This window comes from Prunus persica, chromosome G8 (genome assembly GCF_000346465.2).
Source record: "Prunus persica cultivar Lovell chromosome G8, Prunus_persica_NCBIv2, whole genome shotgun sequence".
Lineage (NCBI taxonomy): Eukaryota > Viridiplantae > Streptophyta > Magnoliopsida > Rosales > Rosaceae > Prunus > Prunus persica.
Window position 1 is genome coordinate 5554251 of NC_034016.1, and position 15893 is coordinate 5570143.

The following is a 15893-nucleotide window of genomic DNA, read 5'->3' on the forward strand; positions in this document are numbered from 1 at the left end:
GGCCCAGGACATATACTGACCATAATTGAATCAAAATCAATTAACACGATGCTAAAATCGGAACAATCTACACGCAACCCAAAAGTCCATACATTTTTAAAAATAAGGTTAATGTACAAGTTTTTAAACTGTAGAAGCGTAAACCAAGTCAAATTTATGGTGTGCCAAGCCAACCTTAGTTATTCTACTCTGATACACATAACAGTTAGAAACTATAGAGCAGGGATAGTATAATTAGAGATCAATCAGTAACAGAAACTGCGTCTGCTCCCCATTAGAAACTCTGCCCCACTGCAGGCTTAGGCACATCAGAAAGTACATGTTTGTGTGTGTGTGTGTGTAAATGATGAGAACCAAGGATCCTGTTTAACATGTCCAAATAAAAATGGTTTCCTATTTTTATTGTTTGGAGTGCCAAATCACATACCAAATGGATGCTTGGTAATAAACCAAAATGAAGCTATTGATCTGCAAAACAGATAAATAAGTTTAAACAAACAAACAAAGGCATAGTCACACAAAGAATCAATCTTTGGGTTCAAATACTAAAACAATTTATTCAACATATAAAGATGATATAACTTGGATTAAATATCATCCAATTTGTTTCTTTCTTAGAAGATCTGCATTAGAAGGTCAGAGCGTTTTCAGTCAAAAGAAAAAGGAATTTCACAGAAAGTTGAAATAGAAGTAACTCAAAGAAAGCATTTTCTTCACCTAGCTGCTTCTAACCCTTCAACTCCTCTGCCAAAAGAATCCCCGGAGAAAACAAAAGAAGAACAAAAATCAAAGCCTAATCTGGACACAACTCTAAATAAATGAATTAATGAGAAAAGCAGAGATGAAGAGGAGAGCACCGAAAAACTGCAAGCAACTAAAATGAACTGCTGATTATGAATATAACAAAGCTTCTTGAAGCAGACCCATCTAAGCTTATAATCTGCAGTGGAAAAGAGAATGAGAAGAATGCCCAAGCATCCATCCCAGTACTCTTACATGGAAAAAAAAAATGCACGATTCAGAATTCTGTAACAGAAATTGACACATTAAATCTAACACAAATAACATGTTATCTAAAACTCAAACAAATTAATACAACACTCGAAAAGCAAAAATACTACTCGACATTCAAAATGTCATCTATGAATGGCACATAACTTGTCCCTCTCAATGTCAGTACACAATCCAAAACTGGAAGCACAGTGTTATTTGGAGTGTAACACCAAAAAAGTGGCCTGAAAATGGAGTCTCACTCCGTGGTCATAATATCCAGCTTCTTTCCAGTCGGATTCTTTGTGTAAAGGACAATTGCCATTTTTTGAATAAGCACTTGACGTAATCAGAGAAATCCAACTCAAAGGTTGCAAAGATTCATGACCAATGATGTGCGATAACTGGTATAAAACTATGAATAACACACAATAAACAACAGAAAGAAGAAACCTTGATACAATTAACATGACTATTGCAAATACAAAAAGAAATAAATGAGCAAAACTCTGCTGCACAATTCTCTCCACTAGCGTAGAGGCTTCTTGAACAGAAAAAAAACGAAGCAAGTACAAGTCCTGGCGAAGCTCTGTCATCAAACCTCCAATGAAGCAACTCGTGAGAAACTCACCACCACCATTGTCTCGAATGCCCATATGGTAGCCAAGATCAAAATCAAGAAGTGCAGTACCACCATTGCATACCCAACATGAGTGTGATATTTCAGCAAACAAATGGAGAGCATGTGGTGATATGCCAGATGTATCAATAACAAAGGGCTCAACAAGTCTTCAGGTCATTCAATCTCAGCCCTTCATTTTTAAAATGCAATACTGGCCCTTGGATAACTGGCTGCACCGGTATAGATGAGGCACCGCAGAATTTTCGAAAGAGTAGTACAGTCGTATCCTACTTCTTCAGCGACTTCTGCTACACTACTACAAAAAGTGAAAAAGACGACCAGAAAACAACGACGGTCTAAGTGAAAACCGCCGTGGTTTTTAAAAAGACGACGGTTCTAAAAACACCGTCGTGTAATACAACCTTAGACAACTAAAAAATGGAGATTCAAATGGCTGTTCAAAAACAACGACGTACATAATTAAACAACTGACGTCTATTTGAAACAGATTTTCGCAGTGTAAAATCAATGCCAACAAAGAACGGCAGAAGTTATGAATCGACCGACGTAGAAAGTAAAGACGACGATTTCAATAAAAACCGCCGTTTTTACTCATAAAATAACACGACGAGGTTTTCGTATAAGACACCGTATAATTACAAACAAATCCACGGCTTTAAAATACAAAATATCGCCGTATTAAATTAATGTACAACGACGGAAAATATAAATATATGGACGTCATTCTCGTATAGTTCTACGACGTTATCTTTAAATCGTACAATAAAATTTAACGTCGTATTTATTCATTTTATACGTCGTACCTTTAATTTTAACCGTCGTCTTAATAAGAATTTTTGTTAACAATTTTTTTCTTTGATTTTCTTATCCTACGTCGGTAGATCTACTTAATGACAAGAATTGAAATAACTACGACGGTTTATATAGAAAACCGCCGACATAATCAGATTTGTCTGAGATCCCAAGGGTTACGAAATCTTACCAGATGGAACTCTGTTCCACATCATAATCTTAACAGATGACACAGATTTGCAATCAGAGAGACAATTTTTTGGAAGTTGATGATGTGTGTGCGTTTGTGTATCTACAAATATTATACCTAACGTCGTTGCAAATTTGCAATCAGAGAGACAATTTTCAACGACGGTTATATTATACCTAACGACGTTTAAAAAACAAATCAACGTCGCTAAACAAATATATTACATCGTCTTAGTCTTACTTAAGACGATGAAAAACGACGACAGTAATAAAAAAACAGTCGTTGTTTTTATATTCTTATTTTATTTAAATCTGTCCTCCAAAAAAGAAACTTTACATATTCCAGAACATTAATTTCCTTCATTTTAAATTTCCTCGGGAAAGAAAAATCTATTTATCACGCTTTGTAATTGAAAACTAAAACTGAAAGAATTCGGAAAAAAAAACTCTATTTATAATTTAAAAATAAAATCCACGTCGGTTGTAGTACACTTAACGACGTTTAACAAAATAATCTACGTCGGTAATTATAAATCTACCGCCATCTTACCTTAATATAGACGACGAGAAAAGACGACGGTAGAACAGAAAACCGCCGTTGTTTCAGTTTCTTTAACAGTTTGGTCCTTTATCTTTCTGCAGGACTTGTATAGTTCAAAGCATTGACAATGTCTTCATCATATCTCCCAGCAACTACTGATTCGATTGCTCATGCTTTAGAGGCCATCTGAAGCCATTTCTATTCTTTATCGCATTCTTGAAACCCATCTTCTTCTTCTGAAGCTCTACGGATAAAGGAAGAGGCTATCACAAATCTGACGGATCTTCTTAGCCAAGAAAATCGAGCAGATTTCCCTGAGAAGCGAACTTTCCTTCGACAGCGAGTGGAGGCCAGGCTTGCATCTCTTTTGATGGAAAGCAAGGAGTATTCAGAAGCACTAAGTGTCCTATCAGGCTTGATCAAGGAAGTGAGAAGGCTAGTTGACAAGCTTCTTCTTGTGGACATATATTTGACGCGAGTAAGCTCAATTTATCTTTGAGAAAGACATCCAAATTATTGTCTTTGAGATGTGAGAGACTGAGAGAGGAAGAACTTGGAACCCTAAATGTAAACCGAAAATGAATGAAAGCGACAAATTTATAGAATACATTTTTAAAACCAACGGCGGTCCTTACAAAAAAACCGCCGTTTAAATTGTAAAATCAACGTCGGTATGATCGACGTATATTACAGAAATCCACGTCGGTACATTAATAAAAACGACGTGTTAAATAATCTACCATGACGCGAGTTATTACTTATGTACTTTAATTTTTGAGTTTACTACGACGGTACCTACAACACTACTGTCGTATTTATTTACCACGTCCGAAGTTAAATGTACCGTCGTATTTTGTAATTCATACGTCGTAGTTATATGTAACCGCCGTATTATTTTTTTGAAATGGTTTTATATGTAAGCAACTTTTCGTCTACCTGACATACACATGCGCTGTTTCCAAACCCGATTAAAAATTTCAATCTCCCAGAGAAAACTTTTAGACTTTTTTCCTTGTCAGAGCACTATCAGAGTATCTCATCGTCTTCCTCTCGTCTTCTTCGTCGTCTCTGAACTTAAACATAATCTTCCTCTTGCTTTCATTGCACGCAAAAGGTAAGCTTTCATTTTCACTATTTTGGTTGCTGTTTTGCATGCTCATACGTTTTTTGTTTGAAAAATCTTTTTACCTTTTTTCTGGCCAAAATCATTTTACTTCTTTCCAAGTTCGATAAAATATACAGACAAAGAGGGAAAGTTTCCAACTTTGAAGACAACTACCTCAACTAAATAAGACGACGGTAGCTTCTTATTTACGTGGTTAAATATGTAGACCACGACGGTTCGTCAGTCGTTCTAGCGTCGTCTGAAAATTGACAAAGTTGTTTTTAAAATTATAGTCTTTTTTTTATTTGCTTGTTTAATTGCGGGTTTGATTTCTCTGAACAATGGTTTTTGTTTTTCCCTAACTTGATAAAATATAAAGAAAAAGAAAGTAGGGTTGGTATCTAATATAGACGACAGTATCTTATTGTTTTACGTCGTGTGAATGTTAATACCACGACGTCATATTAAAATACCGTCGTCTATATAAGATTCCAAAACTTTCTTTCTTGGCCTTGTATTTTATCAAATTAGAAAACAAAAACCATGGTTCAGAAAAATCAAATCTGCAATCAAACATTCACAGAGAAAGAAAAAAGGGTTTTGGATCCTTATATAGACGACGGTATATTACTACTGACGTCGTGTGAACATCAATACCACGACGTTATATAAATATTTCGTCGTTTATGGTTAATTATCACGTCGTTTATAGTTAATTATTTCGTCGTTGTTTAATTACCTTGGTTTTAAACATTTATTACGTCTGAGATTATTTCATTGCGTCGTTTAAAATCATATCATACGTCGTATTTTATTAATAACCGTCGTTTGTGTTCTTAATCTTTTCCTGAAATATTTTCACTTGCAGTTTTGTCTGTAAAAATGGTTTCTCACCAAGACCAAAGTAAGGATTCTGGCTCCAAGAAAAATGGAGGTAAGGAGCTTGGAATGGTACCTCCTCAAGTGAAGCCTTCGAAGAAGATGAAGTTTGCTTCATCATCTGCTGAGACAGAACCAACCAGCACGACAACAATCTCTGATGATTCAAAGTCTGGTCGAGGTATGAGCACAATGCCTCGTGTTGTGAAGAGAAAACTTCAGAAACTGAGGCTAATTGTTGAGTACAATAAAAGGGGGAAAGGAATTGGCCAAGCACATAGTGAGATGCAGTCCTACATTGGTGTGTTGGCACGCTCCAGAGTTCCACTTGTGGACATGAAATGGGCTCAAATCCCCAAGGATATAAAGGAGCAGATTTGGGAAGCAGTTGACATTGCTTTTGTGGTAGGTCAAGGGGGCAAGAGCTCTATGTTAGCTTCTGCTGCCAAGAAATGGAAGGATTTCAAGTCTACACTAACGAGGCATTATATCCTTCCATACACCAATGACAGGGAGAGATTAAGCCAACCCCCTGAAACATATAAATTCATAGAGAAAGCACAATGGGATGCCTTTGTAGCTTCAAGGTTATCCAAAGATTTTGAGTCTGTGCATTCTCAACATGCACAGATTAGGGAGAAACTTGAGTACAATCATCGATTGTCTCGAAAAGGATATGCTGGTTTGGAGGATCAATTGGAGGAAACCATGCCTGGGGTAGAAATTGATCGATCTACCTTATGGAAGAGAGCTAGACAGGACAAACATGGTAACATCCAGGATCCAAAGGTGGCAGAGAAAGCAAAATTAATTGTAAGCCTACTCACTCTGTTTTAAATTTTTATTAAACTGTGAATAATTCTTATTACGTCTTATGTTATATTTTGCGTCGTGTGAATGATATTACCACGTCGAAATTTTTTAAAAAACGTCGTTAAAGGTCTAAATCAGGAATCACTACTCTGTTTTCTGTAATTATAGCATAAGATGTCGGTGGTTCATTTTCGCGTCGTTTGTATTGAATTACTACGTCGAAATGTTTTAAACAAGGTCGTTAAAGGTGTGAATATTGAATCATCCCTCTGTTATCTGTAAATAAAGCATAAGACGTCGGTGGTTTATTCATTTCGTCGTTTTAAAAACTAACCACGTCGGTATAACTACCGTCGTGATAAATTATAATAACGTCGATTTATATGTTATTGCGTCGTGTGAAATTATATAATACGTCGTTTGTATATAAATAACCGTCGTGCGTTTTTGTTCTTACTTTTTTATATATCTTTGTTTTAGGATGAATTGCAAAAACAAGTCTCGGAAGGCAAAGTCACTGTTTCTGGCAGCAATGATGTGCTGACCATGGCTTTGGGCCCCGAGCATCCAGGCAGAGTGAGAGGAGTAGGTGCTGGGATCTCACCAAGGCAATATTTCAATTTACCCAAACCACAGAGAGTGAGCTTTGACGACCGTTTGAAGGACAGTTTAAGAGTTCTCCTTCAAGAAGATACTAAAAAGATGGAAGCTAAGGCAAGGGAAGAGGCTTTATGGATGGAGGCTAGAACGAAACAATTGGTAGAGGCTGAGAGGGAGCATTTCCTGAGTCAGCTTTCCCAATTAATTCCCAATTTTGATCCAAGCATGCTTAAACCCAGAATTAGCCAAAGTCCCAAAAATCCAATGTCTGACAAAGCAAGCTGCTCTGGAGGTGATGTGAGATCCCAGCATTTTGAGGATGATACTGCCAAAAATGGGAAACATCAGGAAGAAAAGGTAACATATCTGAACTTTGAATTCTCTGTTTTTTTAAAAACCATTAGACGTCGTTATTATTAATAAAACCGTCGTTTGAAATACATACCATGACGATTTTAAAAATAAACCGTCGTTTGTATTTCAATACCACGTCGTATTTAGTTTACTTGTTTTACACGCCATTAAACGTCGTTATTTTTAAAACTTTGTGTTTTTCAAAATTCCAGACGTCGATATTTTTCTTTAAACCGTCGTTTGTTTACAACTTAGACGGCGGAATTTTTTTCTAAGACGTAATAAATTATTCACCACGACGGTTTCTTCACCGTCGTTTAAATTCTTTTCAGACGACGTTTTATTCCTTAAACCGTCGTTTTTATTGAATTACCACGTCATTTTTTTTATTTCTTTAAACAGGTTATTAAAGTTGTTGATTATTCAAATATGGAGGCGCCATCTTCTTTAAAATCCCTTTGTCGTTATGTGGAAACGACACTTGTGCCTCAGGATAAGACCCTGCACTTTACAATTGATAAGGAGGTGTTTGGTCTAGAGCGCGATACCTTCCTCCTGCTTGAAGATATTACACAATTTGCAGGCATGGAAGAAATAGGAGCCACTGTCATTGCTGTATATATGAGGTTTGTCATTCTAAAATAATACGTCGTTGGTTTATTTATTGCGTCGTCTTAACCAACTAACCACGTCGTTAGTATGTACCGTCGTGATAAATATATTATAACGTCGTTGTCTATTTCAGTACGTCGTGTGAAATTTTATAATACGTCGTTTTGTTATACATAACCGTCGTGTGTTTTTTTGTATATATGAGGTTTGTCATTCTAAAATAATACGTCGTTGGTTTATTTATTGCGTCGTCTTAACTAACTAACCACGTCGTTAGTATGTACCGTCGTGATAAATATATTATAACGTCGTTGTCTATTTCAGTACGTCGTGTGAAATTTTATAATACGTCGTTTTGTTATACATAATCGTCATGTGTTTTTTTGTGCTGACTTGTTTATATTATTTTATATATTTAGGTACTTACACGATGTTTTGAAACGAGCAAATATGTGCAGCATGGTTGGCTTTATCGACCCTGCTACAGTTAGTGCCAGCTCTGGCACAATAGCTGACAGATCATGCCTACTAGCAGCTCGACTTCAGAGGACTGACGGTGAACAGATTTTTCTGATGCCTTACAATCCAGGGTTAGTCTCCTTAACAGGATTTTGTTTTTATGATTTTCAATAAATGACAGCGTATAAACTAACCACGTCGGTGTTTTATTTTATTGAGTCGTTTGAAACTACTAACCACGTCGGTAGTTATTTATCGTCGTGATAAATGTATAATGTCGTCGATTGCTACTTTATTTCGTCGTGTGAAATATTATAATACGTTGTTTTTGTAAATAACCGTCGTTTTTATATTAATTTTGTGCAGCCGTCATTGGATCTTGCTGATTGTAAGAGCAAAGAGAGAAACCGTCTATTTTCTGGATCCTCTGCCAGGAAATCGTGTGGTCGATGAAGAGGCCAAAAACATTGTGAACAGTGCTATAAAAATTTATAATTCTCACATAGCCAGACCAGGCCGTAAGGCAGTCATTTGGAAAACTCTGTCAGGCACACCAAAGCAACCCAGCAGTGTCGAATGCGGGTATTATGTGATGCGCTTCATGATGGACATCATCATGGATCCCTCCTTGGGGTTTGAGAAGAAGGTAAGAAGAAATTACCTTAATACATTTTACGTCGTTTTTTGTATTATCAACGACGGTCATGTAAAATTACCGTCGTTGAATAGATATAGTACGTCGGTTATAAAAAATATCGTCGTCTGTGATTGAATTTCTTTTTATTTATAAACCCTAATAGTCATTGTTTATGCAGTATGCCAAGGGAAAACAGGAAGCGCCATACCCCCAAGAAGCAATTGATGAAGTCCGGAATGAATGGGCAGAGTTTGTTTGCCTTCACCTGGAATAGGGGAATTATTGAACACTTGATATTTATGTATAATGTACAAATTTTGTCTATAATATATAATGTAAAAATTTGTTGAGGTTTTCTTAAATTAAAAAAAAACAAACATACAAATTGCGTAACCGACGTGTAATACTTTTCCAACGACGTAATAAAGTCAAAAGCCGTCGTTTTTTGTTGTTTCGTTTTAAACAAATCCGACGTAAAAGGATATTTAGACGACGTTCTTTGAATAATTGAGTCGTTTATGGTTTACAACGTCTTCAATTTCTTAAGGGTTCAGGGTAGTACTTTGTAACGACAGCGGTTAAGTCGTGGAATATATATTTTACGTCAGATAGTTAAATATCCGCCATGGTTTCTCATTTAAACGACATCATTTTAACAACTTAGTCGTCTATTACAATTTACAACGTCTACAATTTATTAACACCGACGTGGTTTGTTGTTGTGATAAGAATATTTTATTATTTTTATATCAAAATATTCAAAATAAATTTAAAATAAATCAGAAAAATGCAAAGTCAACTCCTATGAAGTCATTGATATATTTTCTTCCCCCTAAACCTTGAAAAAATTCATTTTGAATAACAAAAATTTAAAATGATCATCCAAAACAAAATTATTTTGATGAGTCATAAAATCACTTCTAGTTTTATGGTTTAGGGTTTAGAGTCTAGGGTTTAGAGATTAGGATTGTTATTTATTGGGGTTTATTTTTAAAGTGTAATTTTTGGGTAGTCTAGGGTATATATTAGGCTGTAAAACCATAAACCCTTTTATAAACTTAATTTTTAAAATTATATAATTTAGTTTTAAGGGTTTAGGGTATTAATTGTTAACGACGTTGGTTGAGTCGTGGAATACATATGTTACGTCGTGCAGTAAAATATCCGACATGGTTTCCACTTTAAACGACGTCATTTTAATATGTAAGTCGTCTATTATAATTTACAACGTTTTCAATTTCTTAACTTCGACGTGGTTTTTCAGTCGTCTTTATATCAAAATATTCAAAATAAATTTAAAATTAATCCGAAAAATGAAGCGTCAAAATAAACGGCGTTACGTTCAGTGTTTCCGTCGTGGAATATTACATTTACGTCGGTTCTTGTAGAACTTTCGCCATGGTTTTTCTTTCGACGTTTTAAAGAGCGCGCGCCCTAAATTTTTTTATATTTGGCTCTTATTCTTATACTTCTAACCCTGAACCCTAAAATTTTCAGATTTCGCGCAACATAACATTCGCTCTCTCACTTCTGCTCTAATTAAAAGTTGCACTCTCCAGGCTCCGTCGAATCTGTGAGCTCGTCCAACCTGTAAGTACAAACCCTATCTTCCCCTTGTAAATTCATTGAATGATATTAGGTTGTTTTGTTAAAGGGTTTTAGGTATATGCTTTGCGATCTGTTAATAATGTGCTTATAGGTATGGGTTCATGGATTTTCTATTTAATGGGTTCATGGATTTTCTGTTTAATGGGTTCATGGATTACATTATCTGTTATGTTGAATTGGTAATGGATTTAATTTTGTCGGATCTTTTAATCACCCTATGTTATGTTGAATTGGGAATGGATTTATTGTTTTCATGCTTGGTTTCATGTATATGTTGGTTTCTTGCTTGGTTTCATATATATGTTGTGTTCTTCATGGGTTTTGGGTTCTTGAAAATAAACTGAGACACGACGCCTTTTTAGGCATACGACGACGATTACACGACGGTTTATGAAAAAACCGTCGTTGTATTACTTATACACGACGCTTTTTTCATAAACCGTCGTTTGTATTACTTATATTAGACGACGTCTGTTGAAAATCCGTCGTCTATATATGCCAAATACGTCTGTTTTTGTTTAAAACCCGTCGTCTCTGTTGTGTATTACTTGCTATTAGATCTTTGTATAATCTGCTATAGTGATGGTCATTGCCTGTATTTTCACTTTATTATAGATAATAGGTTATAGTGTCGGAGATGGATAAGTCATGGATGCACTCGGATAGAAGATCGAAGGCATATGAGTTTGGGGTGGAAGCATTTTTGAACTTTGCTGTAGAAAATCTTCTAACTACAACACATATCCGTTGTCCATGTGTTAAATGTGTTAATTTGAAGTTGTTTGGGGTTGGAATTATAAGGGATCACTTATACTTTAATGGAATTGACCAAAGCTATAAGAATTGGACATTTCACGGAGAACCTTGGGAAGCAACTACTAATGCTAGTAGAAATGTTGAAGAAGATGATGGCCATAGTAGGTACAGTTTTGTGTCTGAAGAAATTGATATGGATGATAATGATTTTGGTGATTTTAGTTCCGATCCGTATGAGTTTGCCAATGTGATTGGGGATGGAGATCAACCAGTGTACCCTGGTTGTAGAAAGTACACGAAGTTATCGGCATTAGTGAAGTTGTATAATTTGAAGGCAAAACATGGGATGAGTGATGTCTGTTTTATAGAATTATTGATACTTCAAGGCGATTTGCTTCCAGAAGGAAATACAATACCAACCTCTATGTATGAGGCTAAAAATACTTTGTGTGCATTGGGGCTGAGTTATGAGAAAATGCACGCATGCCCCAATGATTGCATCTTGTATAGGAAGGAGTATGAGGATTCAACTAATTGTCCTACTTGTGGTATCTCAAGGTGGAAGGAAGGCAAAGATTCAATCTTGAAAGAGGGTGTGCCAGCGAAGGTGGTGTGGTATTTTCCTCCAATTTCAAGGTTTAAAAGGATGTTTCGATCACATGAGACAGCTAAGAGTTCGACTTGGCATGCTGCTAGAAAATCAATTGACGGTCAGATGTCTCATCCGGCGGATTCCCCGTCTTGGAAACTTCTTGATGATAAATGGCCTGAGTTTGGTAATAAGGCGAGAAACTTGAGATTGGCTCTTTCATCTGATGGATTCAATCCCCACAGTTCTCTAAGTAGCAGATATAGTTGTTGGCCGGTTATCTTAGTTACATATAATCTCCCTCTATGGCTGTGCATGAAACGAAAGTTCATGATGTTAACCTTATTGATTTCCGGTCCTAAACAACCCGGAAATGATATAGACGTCTACTTGGAGCCTTTGATTGATGATTTAAAATCTTTGTGGGATGGGATTAGGGGAGTGTATGATGCACATAATGGAGAATACTTTACACTCAGAGCTGCATTAATGTGGACAATTAATGATTTCCCTGCCTATGGAAACTTATCTGGTTGTGTTGTTGAAGGATATAAAGCTTGTCCAATATGCGGCGATGATACACCTAGTCACAGGTTGAAAAATGGCCACAAAATTTGTTACATTGGGCATAGAAAATGGTTACCAATCAATCATCCATATAGGAGGCAACGTGCAGCTTTTAATGGGAAACCTGAATATGGCATACCTCCCGAGCCATTAACCGGAGAAGAAGTGCTGCATATGGTTGAAAATGGTGACAGAGTTTGTTGGAAGAAGAAATCAATATTCTTTGATCTCGAGTATTGGAAATACCTTCCTGTGAGGCATGCCCTAGATGTTATGCACATTGAGAAGAATGTTTGCGATAGTATTATTGGTACATTGCTGGAGATCCCTGGAAAAAATAAAGATGGGATTGCTGCTCGATTAGATTTATTGAACATGGGGGTCAAAACTGATTTGCAACCCGAGTATGGAGAAAGACGTACTCGTTTGCCTCCTGGGCCTTGGAATTTGTCAAGAGCAGGAAGAGAGAGGTTTGCAATTCTTTCTATGGTATGAAGGTCCCTGAAGGTTATTCTTCAAATATTAAAAATCTTGTATCTTTACAAAATTCAAGACTTCTTGGCCTTAAATCACATGATTGTCATACCTTAATGCAACAATTGCTCCCTGTGGCAATTCGTTCTATTTTGGAGAAGTCTGCAAGGTATGCAATAACTCGTTTGTACTTCTTCTTCAATGCTATATGTGCAAAGACTGTTGATGTTTCCAAGCTAGATAAGTTGGAAGAAGATGTAGTAGTTACTCTGTGTTTGCTTGAGAAGTACTTTCCCCCTTCATTCTTTGATATCATGGTTCATCTAGTAGTACATCTTGTCAGAGAAGTTCGTCTATGTGGGCCAGTATATTTTAGGTGGATGTATCCGTTTGAAAGATATATGAAAGTGCTGAAGGGGTATGTTCAGAATCGTACTCGTCCCGAAGGTTGCATTGCTGAGCGGTATATAGCTGAAGAAGCGGTAGAGTTTTGTACTCAGCATTTATCTGATGTTAGTACAGTTGGAGTGCCTTCAAGCCAAAAGATGGGACTTTCAAAGCCATTATCAGGTTGCACAGTGAGCGTAGTTGATCAGGACCTGTTGAATCAAGCACATCTATATGTCTTGGAGAATACAGAGGAAGTCCTACCTTATATCGAGTACGTATGAGTTTTATTCTTTAACTTATTGATTTTAAATTATTTCTTATGTTTATCTTCTATATTTGGGACCGTAATGCTTGAATTTTTCGTGTCATGTAGGCAACATATGATCCACATCAAGACTGCTTATCCAAAATTTAGAAAGAGAACAAAGTGGCTGCAGGATAAGCACAATAGCACTTTCATTCAATGGCTACGCTTCAAGGTATATGTTGTTGAATAACATATTTCTCTTTTAATTTTCTTCTTATTTCTATGTTAGATTGAATTAAGATATATGATTAATTTGCAAGTTCAAAGTGAACTTGAGGAAGACAATCATGGCGTATCAGAAAATTTAAGGTGGCTAGCAGCTGATCCAAACATGGCAGTGCCATTATATAGGAGCTATCTTATTAAAGGTATTAAATTCAATATCAAGGCACAAGATGATGTGCGGACAACTCAAAATAGTGGAGTTTATTTACTTGCACATACCATGCAAGTTGCTAGTGCCAAGGATAAAAACCCAATTCTCTCAAATATGGGTTTCTATGGTGTCATTCAAGAAATTTGGGACCTTGACTACCAAAAGTTTACAATCCCAGTCTTTAGGTGTGATTGGATAGATAGTTCTGGTCTTGTAGTCGACGAACTTGGATTTACCCTTGTAGATTTGAGTAAAATTGGACATAGGAATGACCAATTTGTTTTGGCTTCTCAAGTCAAACAAATATTTTTTGTTGACGACCCGATGCATCGTGGTTGGTCGGTAGTGTTATCAATGCCTAATAGAGAATATAATGATGTTATTGGTGATGAAGTCTTAGGTGATGTGATAATTGAGTGTGAGCCATTTACTAGAGGGATGCCAAATGTTGACACATTTGATGAACTGGTGGGTGAGTTAGGCGGTCAAAATATTTGAGATGGGTGTGAAGATATATGGATTGAATGATGCTTATGTAATTGGCAGTGTATGACATTAATTTTGTAATATATTGTAATGTGATTTCTTCACTTTCTACGTTCAAATAAAACACGACGTTATTGTGAACCAGTTATTCAGCATATTTACCGACGTCTTAAAGCAATGTAACAATGAAGAACCACGACGCTATTGTGAAGCAATTATTCAGGATATCACGTCGGGGAAGGATTAAGAACCGCCATGTAATTCAAAATAACACGACTCCAATCCCATAATACCGACGTCTAAAAAACGAGATATATAATCTGAACGTTAAAAAATACGACGTCATCATACATTTTCCACGTCGCAAGTTCTTTTATAAACGAAGAGGAACGAAATGAATTCCGACGGTAATTCATTATAACCGCCGTCTAATATCAATTAAACGACGTTATTTGTAATACGGCTCTCATCATAATCAACGCCGTCTATATGTTCTGTAATACGGCTCTCATTTATTTGGAACCGACGTTGTTTAGAAGTTCAACGTCGTCTATATTAATAAGTGCGTCGTGAGTAATGAATACATATAAATACAACGTCGACTACATAAATGCCACCGACGTTGTTTCGCATTCAACGTCAACTATATAAATACATACGTCGTAAATAATGACACTGACAACTATTTCCACGTCGTCTTTTTTAGAAAAATCGAAGTGGAAAATTTATTTCACGACGGTTGTTTGTAAATAAGAGACGTAGTAGATTTCAATAACGTCGTCTTCTCATGTATTTAAAGACGTCATATTTTTTCTTGTCGTGAAAATTATATTTGACGGCGTAGTGTTTTAGTTGTCGTCGTTGTATGTCTATCTTGCGGCCTTGTTCTTTTAATATGTGTCATATTTTTCCTTTTTAACGACGGTGATTTGTTTGAGTTGGTCGTCTATTCTCATCCTCGACTATTTTTTAGAACTTTAGCAGACTAAACACGTCTGTTTTTATTTGTTTTCGACGTTGTTTTATTTAACAACGTCTAATATTTATCGTCGTTGTTTGTTTCTGAAAATAGGACATATAAATTTTGTAATACGACTCTCATATATTTGTAACCGACGTTATTTCGTTGTTCAACGTCTACTCTATAAATACATACGTCGTAAATAATGACACTGACAACTATTTCCACGTCATCTTTTATAGAAAAATCGAAGTGAAAAATTTATTTTACGACGGCTCTTTTTATATAGGCGACGTAGTAGGTATCAATAACGTCGTCTTCTAATGTATTTAAAGACGTTATATTTTTTATTGTCGTGAAAATGATATTTAACGGCGTCTTATTTTAATTTTCGTCGTTGTATGTATATCTTGCGGCCTTGTTCTGTTAATATGTGTTATATTTTTCCTTTTTAACGACGGTTTTTTTAGAGAGTTGGTCGTCTATTCTCATCCTCGACTGCTTTTTTAGATCTTTTTGCAGTACAAAGACGTCGTTTTGTATTTGTTGATGACGTTGTATATTGTAACAACGACGGTGATTTAGCGTCGTGGTTTATGAGGGAAAAGATGACGGTGGATTCCACGACCATTGAAAAACCGAATACACGACGGTGATTTACCGTCGTCTTTTTGCTTTTTTGTAGTAGTGTATATAGGTACTTTTAAAAAAAAATTAACCATCTACCTTCCCACTAATTTAAACCTTAGGTCTTCTAATTTGCTA